Genomic DNA, 12,686 nt, shown 5'->3' with positions numbered 1-12,686 from the left:
GTCACAGGCACACAGGCAGCACATGCAACCCAGGGCTCAATGCTGAAAAGTGCAGACCATTTTCTGTCAGACTCTAAAGCCTTCCACTTGCAACAACTGCAAGAGTTGACAATCATCAGGATGTTAAAAATCAATCCCAACTCATCACACTTTTTTTTTTTACATTAAAACTGTGATGCTTCCACCCAATTATATCAGAATGAATATTTAAAATTTACTCTTCAATAGTAATCTTATTCTTATTTACAGGCAAGCACAGTGAAAAGTTATTAGAATACAACACTTTGACTATCTGTTTGGAAATAATTGTTATTCATGGGCTTTAATTTAAAAGAAGCTTGAGGAAAACCAGAATAAGAGCTATCTAAATCTAATAAACTTCCATGTTGCATATATTTGCAAGATCATATGTTCTACTATAATTGCAAATTATTGTAAACATGTCTTCAGATTAGAGAAAGGTATTTCCGTAGGAGGATAAACTGAATTTAAGCTAGATGCAGAGAGAAAGTTAAAACAGTCCTTATTTTGTTGTGTTGGGTTTTTTAATAAGTAAAATGCATTCTTCTTTATCAGCAATAATAATAGTTTAGACAGTGAGAGCATAATTCAATTCCTAAAACATAAGATCCATTTGGAAATAACTGGAACCTTTGACTTCAGCACAGGTCTGACAGAAGATTTGGGAAAGACACATGGCCTGCTGGAGTGGAGGCTGGAGAACAAGCAGGATAAAACCATTACGGTGGCATCAAACATGGTGTTTAAGCAACTGAATCCCACCATGACACTTAGTGCATGTACTTCAGTGGGAAGGGGTGGGTGCTTAAAATATAGTATCTTCTCTGTTGTTTACAATAAATAATAAAGGATATTAAAAGCCCATTAAAAATGAATCAGTGACTTTCTATTGACCTGAAGACACATTGAATCAGTCTCATAAAAGTCAGTGCTGGGCCATGTTTGCTGTATTCTGATGTTGCTTCTTAGATTTGTTGGCAGAATATAGCCATTTGTCTATGTTGCAAGGAGCCATTTTTTCAGCTGAGTAACAACTGAACAGTTTTTGGACAGGAGGTTTGCAAACATGAGAGTAGAAGGTTAAAAAAACATGGCTACCAGATTAGATGATAAATTTTCAGTTACTGTTTTCAGTTCAGATTAATGAACAAAACAAACTGGCCAAATTTTGGTATTTTCACACCTCTCTCCGTGTAAGAATCTCTGAATCAAGGCTAGAAAGAGCAGCTAGTTCACCTTGTCAACTTTTAACATTAACATGTATAATAAAAATGTAAAAAAACAGGTTGATTTGAGAGGCCTTTCTCCAACTATCTGATATTATCTCCTTATATTACTTTGCATTTGTTATACAGAAAAGTCATTAAATATTTCTGATATAAACTAATATAAACTATAAACTAAAAATGACCAGAAACACTGAAAAGCATTTTTTTTCCAAAAAAAATTTAAAAATCTTATAAAAGCCAGGCTATGAAAAATACATGTTATAATCTTTCACAAGTTTTACTCTGGTGCAATTATCTGCAAATATTATTTACTCTTAAAAGCTGAAATCTTAAGCAAGGAACCTCATAATTCATCTCATATTTTATTAGGAATAGATTACTTCAAACCATTTCTTGATCTAATTATGAAGTCATTGATTTGACAAATGAGTTTCATTTTGTGATGCTTCATAACCTCAGCTCAAAATCCTAAAAGAATTGCAAGCCACTTGATGCACATGCCTGAAAATAGCTTAAGCACAATGCCTTTAAGGAGATAGTGAAAAGAAAACACCACCTAATGAAAACAAGTCACAAAGCTGCCAGGAAAACCATAACACTTTGCCCATGAGTGCAAACATTCACAGTGATCCACTTCTCAGAAACAATAACAGATATTTGAGGAGCAAATGGGGGAGATGATATCCTGAAGAAATATGTAGTAATTTCTCTGTAAGAAAAAATTAATTTTAATCTTCTTTCATTCTGGTCTCCTAAAAAATCTGGATGTTTTTTATGTTGTGACAACTGAGGAATCTCTCTTCTAAATATGTAAATTTACTGTCTTCTCATGTTTAAAGCTATGGGATGTAATTATGGCCAATCTATTAATGCTCATTTTTTTGTTTTTGAAACTTATTAGGTATGTGGGCTAAATTATATTTGTACGGAAAAGTAATTAAGTAGGCTAGTTACTCATGCTATAAAAGTATTTTCATTGGTCTACTTGTTCTGCTTCATTCTATATTTTCTAGTAAAACCAGCTACCTTCCAACATTAGCAGTACTGCCAGTCTGAAATCTTATCAGTACCAGATGATTACCTTCTTGTTTTCACTCCTTTTGCCCACTATAAGCAATTATCCAGGGAATCTCCTATCCCCTTTGCCTCATTAAACATTTCTTTTTCAAGAATACAGTGAAATATTTATGAAAAATTATGTGTTCTTTTCTTATCTCCACAAAGAAGATTCTTTTGTTCATTTTTCTGCCATGGAAAGGACAACATACAACGCAGGGGAAGTTAAGCAATTACTCTAGTAATCGCATGTTGTTCTGTGTCACAGAGGTTTGACATGCAGAGCTCAGTTGATCTTTTCCTCCGTGTTGTCTCTGCAGTGAGTCTAAGCACTACTGACCACATAGCTGAGAAGCATCAGGTAGAAAGCATGACCACAAACAGAACTAACCCTTGGATATTCTGTTCTCCCATGATGTATAAACTGTGATTTCTTCACTGTACACTCAGTGAGCAGAGGAACACTAGTGAGAAGGAATTTCCTCTCCTCTCCTCATATTAATATTTTTCTGAATTATCAAATTGAAAATCCAACATAGAATATCCCATGGGGTGGGGGGGGTGGGGGGGGGAACAGAATTTCCCCTACTTGGATCTTGGTAAAATCCAAATTCTGAAACAGTTACAGGGTAATAGATGAGAGAGGAAACACAGGGACACTGGGTAGGCTCAGGAAAACAGAAGTGGCTTGCTTGCTCAGAGTCACAACATGAGGACAAGGGCTAGCTAATCAAACCTACTTCCAGGGAAACACCACATCAGCAGAGCAGGGACAAACATTTCTGCTGGTGGTCCAGATCCCACAGTGTTATTCCTTCCCTGACTCCAAGTCTTCAACCTGGTATCTTTGCAACGCCATTTTTTATATAGTATAGGTTTATACCTCACACAAACAGGTGTTAATTAAACTCTTCCTTTTTTGATTTCCAACCTCCTCTAGATAGCATGGGTAAGGTATATACAACCATCTCTCACTTCAGTTTCAAATCCCTCCCCTCACTGCTAGTTCAGCCCTTGGTTTTCCCAACATGCAAAGTTTGAATTATCTTAGACCTTCGTACAGTTTGTCTACTGCAAACCTTAGGTTATCCCCTCCCAGACCATTGCTGCAGCCCTCTTCCTTTTCGAAACTTCTCTGTATGCCCACGGTCAGCAGAGGAGGAATGAAAAGGTCAAGGAAAACACTGTGGCAGTGACTTCGTCCACAGCAGAAAACAACTTGTTTTCCTCCTTTCTAACAAAATCACACACGTGTCCTGACAGACAAAATCTAGCCTCAGATTTTGTCTGTCAGTCTCAGATGTTCATCATAAGTGGCCAGTACTGGTCTAGGACACACTGGGTTGGTTGAACCAGAGTGCACTCCTGAAGTGAGTCTCCCAGTTATTCCCACTAATCCCTCTCATGAACTGGATTCCTTTTGGATTAAGCTAAACTGGAAGGTGCAATACAAACTAGCTGTTAATGGGTACTCTATCCACAGGTCCAGACTAGTGTTACACCAAAGTAGAACCCTTGAAACACAAATATTGTGGACATTTTATTCTCGATACCAAAGGTATCACTTTTCTAACCCGTTCCTGCTTGGTTACACTGCTTGCAAAATGAGACATGGGCAAAGTCTATGCAGAGTTTCAGGGTTATAGGCTAAACAAATCTCTCTTTACTCTAGAAACAAGACTCTAGCTGAGATAGCAATAGGTGGAGCAATGGATTTCTTGTGGAAGCTGGATGGATTTTTGTGGTTTGCACAACTTGCTAGAAGAGGAAAAGCTAAAGTTTAAGAAAGCAGTTCAAAGATCTTTTATAATCAGGCAGTAATAAAGCACAAGGTTCAGAGGAGCCATCCCATTGCCTCTTACCTTGCCACATTCAAGTCACTGGACAGTGATGACAACTGGGCTCATCAGCAAAGTAAGCAATAGTTCATCAGCACCCAATTTACAGGAATTTGTTCTTTTTCATTTAAGACCTAGAAAGTCTAAGTAGAAGACTGAGGACATCTTTAAGGGAGCTTAGTTTATGAAAATATGTCTGGCTAAGGAAATGTGTGATGTGAGAGCTCCTGTAGTGTCAGGGATTACTTTCATTCAAACACACAAATGTTTATGGAAAATGAGATAGTCTCTTCCTCACATTTTTACACAAGAGGAAGGCATTCTATGAATTGGCTATTTATTACAAGACAGCCCCACCGTCATCATGCTTTCTGCTAATTCATTTAGCTCTGCTTTTCTCTTCACTCCACCTTTGTTTCCACATAGTCAGCATGTTTCTCTTCAAAAAAGTCTAGTGCCGCAGTTTGACAGCTTCTTAAACAAGAAGCATATGTTGTAGAACCTCTTCAACAAAGGCAGCAGCTAGCTAAAATAGACAATGTGAAGAGAAAGTAATAGTTTGCATTTCTCCAAGGGAGCTGAGAAACAATTAAAGAGCCCTGACCCCATTAAATTAAGGCATGATTCTTTCCCATTTTATATGCAGTGCTTCTTCTACCATGATTGGTTGCTACCATCCTAATCATATGAGATGACCTAAATCATACTTGAAGGGGGGGAAAAAAAAAGAAAGGTTAGCCAAAAAGTTAAACACACTAAGGTTGTTCTGTTTTCAATACTCATGTATTTCAAAAGGATCATGCCATACCACAATCAGCTTTGGAATTAAGTGCTAATCTTTATGGCTTAAAGGTAAGCAATGTAATAAAAGGCTGTCATAATTGGCCTGAAAGGAAGTTGAAGCTTTAATCAACTCAAAAAAATTAGTTTTGTGTCTATTGCTAGATGAATATCTAAAATACAAGTACAAAGTGGGTCAAATTCAAATGAAAATAATAGAAAATATTTCTAAATTCAGAACTAATTTTTGGAACACAATACCATGTCTCACAATGTCATGAAAGAGGACTATAACAATACGAAGTTATTAAGATTAGATAATATTAAATAACATTTTGAACAGACCATTTTCCTAACAAAGGTTATTCTTGTTCACTTTTACAAAGTATAAGGTAAACAGCCCTTCCATTAGTATTTTTAGTTCATTAATTCTATACAAGCTGCCTTATTCTCTGCCCAACACAATTTTTCTCATAAGCTATACATGAAACTTGGTTGCTGCGATGAATACAAGGCCAAAATAATGCCTGGAAGATTTTAATTTCTCTCCAAAATTTTAATATCCCCTCAAATGATAAAAGGACCCTTCAGCCTACAAAATTCTTTAAAGTGTAATAAACATCAGCATTTTTAATTGGACAAAGGAAAAATAAATAGCACTTTATCCTGTCAAGTCTCCCTGCATATGTATGTTATCAATAACCCCTCTAAATCAGAAGAGATTATTAGTCTACAATTGAGCCTACTTACTTCACAATGCAGTAAATAAATTGTGAAATAGTAGGCATTATTAAGCTACAGATTGACAGAAGCTCATTGATACAGGGCACAGTGACTTAATAGGTACATTTTAAAAATCATTACATAGCAATAAAAAGCTTTCCAGGTGAAAGATACTTGCTTCATTCCTTTAATGGAAGATGAAAAATGAATTCCTACCAAATGTCTTTTTCAGTTGCTGCATGCAAAAAACGCACAGGTCTCCAGAGTGCTGGCCTATTGCCTTACTGACCCAGGAGAAGCTTTTTTTTCATTGTTCATTACTCAGCCTTGTCCTTAGAATCCCTTTCACATAAGCTCACGGTGCACTCCCTTTAATTTCGGTTGTCAGTTAACATACTGAAGTGTTCTTCACAAAAGGTCCACTGAACACCATTACATACTTCCACAGAAAAAAAAAAAAAACAAGTCTTCGCAAAGTGCACCACTGCTAACAAAACTGTTCCTTCTGACCTGGGAGTCTCACAGCATGATGCCCTGGGGATGAGTTTTTTCCTATAGTGTTCAGCTGGGGTGAAAGCTATAGCTTAATAGGTTCATGAGAAAATTAACCATGTATAACATCACAGACACACACTGCGGGCTTTGTAAGCACTTTAACTGCCTTCTTCCTTGCAGAGTCCTTTTCTCAGCTAGAGTTGGGCTCTGAATAGTCTGAAAATCATGGCAAGCTATTTATTAGGTGTTATCTCCTGTTAGGTGGAAGAGCACTTGAGTAGATCAGAAAGGATTTCAGTCAGCATATGTGACACAGACATAACAAGCAGGGCTGAATTAACTTCTTTTGTTGGAAACATATAGAATTCCATGCTGAGTCTTCAGGAGAAATGACAATTTATCTACACACACACACACACACATAAAGTAGGACTGTGCATATTAACACCACCCATCTTTTGGTCACCAACTTTCTTGGTTAAATTTTCTGCTAATATCTACATTAGCAGTAGGAAAAACTATGATCTCCAGAGAGCAATTCCAAGGACATAAATTCATCTCCTGCTTCAGTTCACCTTCAGTAAAGATTTAAAATTTCTATTGACCATCTTTGCAACGCTGATCAGTTGGACTACTTAGCCAGCAAAAAGATGGCTGATATGAATATGCACAGCTCAGTTGCATCTTTCCGTACACACTAGATAGCAGAGTCTAGGGGCACTGCAGTAATTTCAATATCCCTAAAAAGGAGTGAGAGCAAAATTAGATGTTATCAAAAATTGACATTGTGCTATGAACTCCCGCACTAAGGAAAAGAGGACTTGGAAGCTGGCTGGAAGATTTCCTAATAATCTCCTCCCCATTTATAATTTTTGTCATGCAAAATGTATCAGAGTTTACTCTTTCATTTGAAGTCCTCCTTCTATGAAATCATTAACAACAGATGGAGTTATTGCTCACAAGCAGATGAAGAAGTCCAGAACTAATCCAGTGCCTTATCAGGCTTTCCCTAATAACACAATCTCATTTTAGAAATCCCCAATTCCAGTGCAATTCCTCTAAATGCATCCTGTGAAAGGTTTCATTTTCATAATCCTGTAAGTCTACAAAAAATACAGACCTTTCTGGACCTGTTAGGGCCAGTTCTGTATACGACAACACAGAAAAACCCATCCCTACTGTATAACAGGTCCCATACTCTATCTTTGCCCTTACTAATACTAAAAATGACATTTTAACACATTTAAGTTGCTACATAAAGACAGCTAGAACAAGAGATAGATTTTTGATTGCTAATTACTAGTTTGAGAAGTTACCATCTAGTTTACTATTACAGTTTTACATGGCTGGAATCTTATCCCCCATTGATTGTGTAGCAAAGTATAAAGAATATAATTTATTTCTGCATTTAATGATTTTTTTTTAATTATTTTTAAGCTACAGGCACATGTGAGAGACTGAAATGTCAAATTATTGTCTCAAAGTTTGCTTGTGTGTGCTTTGAGTCATGGGGTGGTGTCAGTAATCCCCAGAACATTCATCAAGGACCAGCTGTGGCCTGTGTAATTAATCTAAGGCATATCACCCAAGGAAGCGAGAGTGTATTAAAGGATACTCCCTTGCAGTTGTATTGACAAACTCCTTAGATAAACCTCAAAGAGGTGGACTGAGTGAAACCAGGTGTTTCTCATCAAGCACAAGGACCTCTCATCACTGGCTCCATTGTGTAAGCCGGATACTTGGTGGCTCTATTGTGTACGCCAGACGCCATGCATCCCTTGCAAATGACTTTGCACCTCACCAGTGAGGAGGTGATAAGAACTGATAAGAGGTGATCATTTTTGCCCCAGAAGCGGGATGATTGCTCAAGAAACACGAAGTCAGCAGATCTGTGGAAACCGAGGCAAAAACAGAGGTGGGCAGGGCGAGCATGACCACCGACTCAATTGCTCATGGAAATGAGCTTATAGAATACTTGCCTCTCTTTGTCTAGTATGCAAATCAGCTGATAAGATGAGCTTAAAAAGCGACAGAGAACTTCGCTGTGGGTGCACCCACCACCAAAGAGTAATGGGATACTGCTAGACCCAGGTGCACCCACCACCAATGAACTGAAGACTGAGGACCAACAGAACACTGCTGGATCCATGGTGGTGACTATTCTTGCAATTCTATTCCAGATCATAGAATCACAGAATCATTCAGGTTGGAAAAAACCCTTGGGATCATTGAGTCCAACCATCAGCCCTACTCTACAAAGTTTTCCCTGAACCATATCCCCCAACATCTCATCTAAATGACCCTTAAACACATCCAGGGATGGTGACTCCACCACCTCCCTGGGCAGCCTATTTCACTGTCTAGCCACTCTTTCTGTGAAAAATTTTTCTTAATGTCCAGTCTAAACCTCCCCTGTTGGAGTTTAAAGCCGTTCCCCCTTGTTCTGTCACTAATCACCTGTGAGAAGAGACCAGCACCAACCTCTCTACAATGTCCTTTCAGGTAGCTGTAGAGAGTAATGAGGTCTCCCCTCAGCCTTCTCTTCCTCAAACTGAACAGTCCCAGCTCCCTCAATCTCTCCTCATAGGATTTGTTCTCCAGGCCCTTCACCAGCTTCGTTGCCCTCCTCTGCACTCACCCCAGCACCTCGATATCTCTCTCGTATTGAGGTGCCCAAAACTGGACACAATACTCAAGGTGCAGCCTCACCAGTGCCGAGTACAGGGGGACTATCACCTCCCTACTTCTGCTGGTCACACTATTTCTAATACAAGCCAGGATGCCATTGGCTTTCTTGGCCACCTAGGCACACTGCCAGCTCATGTTCAGTTGCTTGTCAGTTAGAACCCCCAGATCCTTCTGTTCCACACAGCTCTCCAGCCACACCTACCCAAGCCTGTAGCAATGCATGGGGTTGTTGTGGCCCAAGTGCAGGACCTGGCACTTGGCCTTGTTGAAAGTCATCCTGTTAACGTTGGCCCACCGATCCAATCTATCCAAGTCTCTCTGTAGAGCCTCCCTATCTTCATGCAGATCGCCATTCCCGCTTGGTGTCATCTGCGAATTTACTGATGATACACTCTATGTCCTTATCAAGATCATCAATAAAGATGTTGAACAGAAATAGTCCCAACACCGAGCCCTGAGGAACACCACTTGTGGCCAGCTGGATTTAACTCCATTGACCACCATTCTCTGGGACCATCCAGACAGCCAGTGCTTGATCCAGCAGACCGTTCGCTCATCCAGGCCATGGGCAGCCAGTTTTTCTATGAGAATCCTATGGGGAACTGTGTCGAATGCTTTTTTGAAAATCCAGGTAGATAATATCGACACCTTTTCCCTCATCCAATAGTTGGGTCATCTTGTCATACAAGAAGATCAGGTTTGTCAGGCAGGACCTGCCTTTCATAAACCCATGCTGACTAGGTCTGATCCCCTGGTTGTCCATTATATGACTTTTAATGGCACTCGAGATGACCTGCTCCATGACCTTCCCTGGCACTGAGGTCAGACTGACAGGTCTATAGTTTCCTGGATCCTCCTTTCTGCCTTTCTTGTAGATGGGTGTCACATTTGCCACCGTCCAGTCCAATGGGACCTCCCCAGTTAGCCATGACTTCAGGTAAATCATGGAAAGCGGCTTGGCGAGCACATCTGCCAACCCTTTCAGCACCCTTGGGTGTAACCCATCGGTCCAACAGACTTGTGTGCATCCCAGTGGTGTAGCAGGTCTCTGACCACCTCCTCTTCAACTCTGCTGACCTCATTCTGCTTCCCCTCCCCATCTCCCAGCTCATGAGGCTGGGTGTCCAGGGAACAGCCAGTTCCACTGCTAAAGACTGAGGCAAAGTAGGCGTTGAGCACCTCAGCCTTTTCCTCATCCTTAGTTACCATGTTTCCCTCTGCATCCAATAAAGGAGGGAGATTTTCCCTAATCCTCCTTTTGCTGTTAATGAATTTATAGAAACATTTTTTATTATCCTTAACAGCTGTAGCCAAGTTGAGCTCTAGCTGTGCTTTGGCTCTCCTAATGTTCTCCCTGCATAACTTCACTACATCTTCATAGTCTTCATGAGAGACCTGGCCCCTCTTCCAAAGGCAATAGATTCTCCTTTTGTTCTTGAGATCCAGCCAAAGGTCCCTGTTTATCCAGGCTGGTCTCCTTCCCCGCCTGCTTGTTTTTCGGCACATGGGAACAGCCTGATCCTGTGTCTTTAAGACTTCTCTCTCAAAGTATGTCCATCCTTCCTGGACTCCCATATCCTTCAAGGCAGCCTCCCAAGGGATTTTGTTAATCAGTCTTTTGAACAGGTCAAAGTTAGCCCTCCGGAAGTCTAAGATGGCAGTTTTACTAACCCCTCTCTTCGTTTCTCCAAGGATCAAAAAGTCAATCATCTCATGATCACTGCACCCTAGATGGCCTCCAACCTTTACTTCCCCCACAAGCTCTTCACTGTTCACAAGGAGCAGGTCCAGGAGGGCACCTCCCCTGGTCAGCTCACTCACCAGCTGTGTGAGGAAGTTATCCTCCACACATTCCAGGAATTCTACCTAAAGGTCAAATTATCCTCTGGTGTATTTGTATTAATTCCAGTCTAATTACAACAGGCTTTAATCTATCCCATAGATTTCTGGAGATGCAGTTTAACCTTGGTGTACTGAGGTCTCTGAATTTCTTCAGGTATTGCAGATCAGTCATGTCAGAGTTGACAAACATGACACTGATGCAAAGCCGATTTCATTAGATAAATGTCTGAGTCAAATCTCCTGTAAGGTCCTCAGTGGTTAATCAATAACACTGAAGGACTCATACAAATCTGTTATGCCACAATGACCAGCTGCATTTTACCCTGTAGTATTATCCTATACCTTATGGTATGTCTAAGAGGAGGTGGCTGCTTCCATTACCACCTAACATCATAGAGCAGCAATTACTGCCAGGTGTATTCTGTCAATATCCAGAAGGTATGCAATGTTTATCCACATTAACAAGGTGACCAGATTGTCTCCAGGTTAAGGAAGGAAAATAATTGAGTTTTCAGGTCTTGACCCTCTAGAAGACATCAAAGAAGAGACTGGCTATAAGAGCTGACATAGAATCATAGAATTATAGAATGGTTTGGGTTGGAAGGGACCTTAAAAATCATCTAGTTCCATCCCTCTGCCATGGGCAGGGACATCTTCCACTCAAAGCCCCGTCCAACCTGGCCTTGAACACTTCCAGGGAGGGAGCATCCACAACAACTCTGGGCAGCCTGTTCCAGTGTTTCATCACCCAAGAGCAGATAAACATATAAGCACAGCTGTACTCCTGCCACTACTACTGCCATTTCAGGAGGGAAACAGCATGACAGTTAATGAGAGAAAAATCTGATAGAATCTTACACATTTTTGGTTATTCATACTATCTAGTGTAGCACAAGCATAGATATCTACTAAAAAACCTTAACTGAAGCATGAAAGCAAATGTACTAAAACACATTATCAATTCTGGATATTCTGAACAAATCTTTATTCATTCGTTTTCCTTAATTTGACCTATGTGTACATTAACCAAATAAAAACAAGGCATTCCTCACACAAGGGTATAGCAAAGTTACAAACAGGCAACTAAGACACTGTATCTGATCAACCCAGCACAACCAAGATGCACTGAAGGTGACAGACCAGACCTCTAACTGAACTGCCCAAGCCAGACAGAGAGCAGTAGGTCAGAGGGTGCAGAAATGTCCTGCAGAGGCTGTTGGTAACGCTTGCCAGCTTTCCAACCTGCAGTGAGATGTTGGAGGACAACTTCAGCCTCATAGATATCCATGAATGTACATCTCCATGCCTCTACTCTGTTCAGTGGACATATTATTGCTCGTTTTTCCATTAAATATGATGTTCTTTCTTTCTGTTCTTATGATGTTATTGCTGATGGCATGAACTAGACTGGGGTAACAGTTCAGTGACTAGCATAATTAGGCCTTACATATGAATGTGAAAAAAATTAATACTGGTTACAGTTAAGGTCAAATTCCACAAATGTTTTTGAGAAAAAATAATGAGGGGGAGACATTTTGACAGTGTCAAAGTATTTTGTTTCAGCATGCTTCAGCATTTAAGAACACTTTTGTCATTCCAACGGAAGTTTATAAGTGTAAGAACAGAAAATACAGTTCAGGTTAAACTAAACCTTCCAAAGTGAACAACAATTGTTCTCCTTTAACTCAGCTCTCTTTCAGTACAATGTATACAACATTTTGTATGCTATTTGAAATAGAGTTCCTCTTCATTCAGATCTATATATGAAATTGTCCCTCTCTGCAGCTGGATTATTCTCTGTTCTGCATTGAAGTATTTGCAGTATATCACACTGGGAGAAATTATGAACTTGGACAGTGGATTAGGAAAGATAAACCAGACTTTTATTTTAAGGTTGTTATAACACAACGTGTTTCAGTTTTGAAGTTAAATCCGAATTTTAAATGGTTGATGAGAGGAGAATAGTTCAAGTAAAACCATCTCTGTATAAGGAGGAAGGAACGTAGGAAAAAAA

Source organism: Strix uralensis, chromosome 3, assembly GCF_047716275.1.
Source record: "Strix uralensis isolate ZFMK-TIS-50842 chromosome 3, bStrUra1, whole genome shotgun sequence".
Classification (NCBI taxonomy): Eukaryota; Metazoa; Chordata; class Aves; order Strigiformes; family Strigidae; genus Strix; species Strix uralensis.
The sequence above is the reverse complement of the archived record's forward strand: the minus strand, read 5'-3'. Positions refer to the sequence as shown.